Genomic DNA, 3,691 nt, shown 5'->3' on the forward strand with positions numbered 1-3,691 from the left:
CATGGATTTCAACCCACACGCCTCATGGTTGGATATGGTCTTGAAGATTATCTAAGCCATTCAATTCGGTTCAAACTAAATTCGAATATTCGAATTTAAAGTTCAAATTTGAATCTTCAAGTTAAAAATTCTCAACCCAAAAACACCCTAAATGGAAAGCCAATTAAGCACTACAACCAACAAGATTTAGCACCAACAATTTCAAGCATCACCCAATAGTCAATTAACCTAACTATCAAAATATCACATATATTATAAGAGACCAAAGTTAAGGTATCATATGCAAGTAAGTAACATCATATCTATAAGATTCTCCAGAAAACAAAAAACTCAACTTCATACTATATAACTCCCCCACTAATCTTCATGAATAAAAAGTCCAAAACTTTTTACTCATGAAGACCGCGAGAACCTCCCGGATCATCACTCTCCGTTGCTGACTCGCCCGAGTTTCTCGAGAATCTTTATCACATCTTCCACCTCGTCTAAATAGTACGCGGCTGCACTTGGTTTCGCCCCCACAGTACATGTAAACACTGAGTTATTGTTAGTTATCTCACCCGTTTTTATTTCCTCCGCAATTGCCACAAACATGTCTTCATCACTTCTATCATCTCCAATACTCAACACAAAATCGGCCCGCTTTTCATATCCATCCATAAATGCAAAAATCTCCTCTGCAATCATACCTTTAGTAACCCCCTATAACGGTAACCGACCACATATTAATAAGATTTAAAGAACTTGAACTTAAAAGATTGATTCTATAAAGAGTTAAATGGGTGTACCTGTGGTTTAGTTTCTACAATGTATTTACCGCGTTTCACAGCAACAGGCTCGTTAGCCAGCATGCTTTCAAGATGGTCCAGCAGCTCCTTAGCCTGGTGCACGCCAAAACTTTTATCGGCATCTTCATAGTGCCAAACCATCGCGGTTTCCTTCTTTTCAATATATGAACCGTCAGTAGCTTCGGTGTAATGCTTCATAACCGGCTCAGCGATCTCCATCCACCCAACATTATTCATCTCCCCACACGGTTCCCAATCTTGATTACCCGCCCACCTAATATGATTTCACAAAATAACTGTAAGATTTGCAGGGGTTATTAACTTATTAATTATTTATAACAAACATTAAATGCACATTTATACCTTATGAAGTATCCGTGCTCGGCTGCAATGACGAGTTTGTCACACGCGCCGAACCAAATGCCAAGATTATCTTTATCGCGTCCACTAATGATGCACACTGTGTTCTTTGGATCACTGCATAGTTTGTTGATCATGGAGATAACAGATGCAGTTGGGAATTTATTGATTGATGAAGTAATGGTGCCATCATAGTCCAAAAGTATGGCACGGTTTTGAGCCATACTATATGCATTCTCCACTATATTCGCGTCCAACTTGCTAAAATTCTCATCAAACAAAACAACTCTAGTATCTAACCCGAACCCTAAATTCACGCTCCGTTTGTGGGAATGATCGATGCAAGTTTGCTCTAAATCTTCGAAGAAGCTACGAGCCCAGTTTAATACATCATGGGTGATAATGTATTGATAATGGATCTTGTGAACGGTTTCTTTATGGATATCGCAAGCCGTGATGGCGATGAACATGGCTTCTGCTGTGGCTGACACGTCCCACGGGTTGACCCGTATGGCCCCACTTAAAGACAGTGAACACCCAATGAACTCGGAGACTACTAGCATGCTCCTTTTGGCAGAGTTATCACCAACACCGAGATCAAGATTAACATCACCACATTGCCGGCACACGACGTACTCGTACGGGATCAGATTCATGCCGTCACGTAACGGTGTAACAATTGCCACCTCGGAAATAGAATAATAAGCAGCTCTTTCACATAACGGAATGGGCCGATCGATAAGCACAACCGGCTTGTATCCCTGGCTTCCGAATATATTATTGACTCTTTCACAGATTGATTTTAACTCATCTTTGATGTCATCCACATCCTGACCAGGCCCATGGGGCGGGTTCAAAATTTGCACCAAAACGACGAATCCCACCAAATCCGGGTAAGTTTTTAGCATCTCCTCCATTGCTAAAATCTTTAAGTTCACACCTTTGAATACATCCAAATCATCAACTCCAACCAACACGATTTTCCCTGCGAAATAATTTTTAAGATCTTCAACCAACACTCCTGTATCGGGCCGATCCAAGCATAACGCCGTTTGACCGACGTGAATCCCACTCGGATTAATCTTGATCTCGATGTTCCTTCCATTGTACTCCAAGAACAAGTCCGCCCTTTTCAACCGAGTATCCAAACCGAGCATTCGGCTGCAACATGATAGAAAATGACGGGCATAATCAGATGTATGGAAGCCGATAAGATCAGCATCCAACAGACCCTTCAGGATCTCGTTCCTCATCTGTAAGGTTTTGTAAACCTCAAATGAAGGAAACGGGCTATGCAGAAAACACCCGATTTTGAAACCACTAAATTTCCTCCTCAAGAAACTTGGCAGCATCATTAAATGGTAGTCATGTATCCAAATATAACTGTCCTTGTCGGTTACCGTCTCGATCACCTTTTCTGCAAACGCTTTGTTCACATGAACGTGCGCGCTCCATAAGTCCCGACTGTAGGGGGCATTAGGGAAAACCGAAGCCGGAAGCTTGTAATGAAATCTCGGCCATAGGTACTGCTTACAAAACAAGTTATAATGTTGGTCCCATTTTTCAGCCGGGACAAAAACCGTCACGCAGTTGTATCTTTCGAGTAATACTTTCGCCAGGTCATATTGTTCGTCCAGGCTAACGTCAGCCCTAAGCGTGCCAACATAGAAAACCTCAACGTTTGCGGGCACACTGTCTTTAATGTGCATGTAAATCGAACTCTCGTCCCAGTCGAATTCCCAAAGGTCCCCTTCGTTCTCGAAATGCGTACGCGTAACAATTATGGGTAATTGATTCGACACCACGATCAGCCTGTTCCGGGCATCTGAAGGAGCGTCAGATGCATCGATGAGATCTTGATCATATCCTGGTAAAAGTGAAGCAGTAGACATTTTCCAAATTTGTATATAATATCAAGATTCTTCGATAACGACTGTTATGGAAATGATCTGCAAACAAGTAACACAACACAACGTTAATCGAATCAATCATATACCGATAACCACATGTCCAAATCAAATCAAGAAAACATACAAGAACTCAAAAGATTCAATAGATAAAAATTATTGAAAATTCAAAGTCAAATTCAGTCAAAATTAAATCCACCCAAAATCAGCAAGATAACAATTTATATAATTTATATAAAAAACTTAACATAAACAAGTTATTTTTCAAGAAATGCTGACAATGCAAGTGAATCAGCAATGCTGACGTCATTAATATACTCAAATTCAATAACAAAATAAATGTAAAATTGACTATTTTCCATATAGCAACACGTGGATCATAATCAAAATGCAAACCAAATTCAACGAAATTAAACTCAAATTCATCAAGAATGTAATCATAAACACACAAATAACAATCCAAAACATAATCAAGATTCATATACGAAGAACAGAGGACGATAAGAAACGTCGAAAATGCGAGTGGAATAAGATTCTTCGGTTAACATATTATGATCATTTTCATACCAAATCACCCAAATTACAATCTACACGTCATCAATTTCATAAAAAAACCAAAAACATAATCAAATTATA

At 39.6% G+C, this 3,691-nt stretch overlaps 1 pseudogene across 1 annotated transcript; it reads right to left on the reverse strand.

Annotated features, from left to right (window-relative positions):
• Nucleotides 1-350: 350 nt before the first annotated feature.
• Nucleotides 351-3,040, reverse strand: LOC143538948 (putative alpha,alpha-trehalose-phosphate synthase [UDP-forming] 7 pseudogene; annotated as a pseudogene). The gene is made up of 3 exons (XR_013136345.1): nucleotides 1,152-3,040; nucleotides 789-1,062; nucleotides 351-702 (listed from the first exon to the last, which is right to left on the reverse strand). The product of XR_013136345.1 is annotated as a putative alpha,alpha-trehalose-phosphate synthase [UDP-forming] 7 pseudogene (transcript).
• Between the last annotated feature and the right edge of the window lie 651 nt (nucleotides 3,041-3,691).

This window comes from Bidens hawaiensis, unplaced genomic scaffold (assembly GCF_021521415.1).
Source record: "Bidens hawaiensis isolate Kalapana, Puna unplaced genomic scaffold, B.hawaiensis_p1.1 tig00011766_1, whole genome shotgun sequence".
Lineage (NCBI taxonomy): Eukaryota > Viridiplantae > Streptophyta > Magnoliopsida > Asterales > Asteraceae > Bidens > Bidens hawaiensis.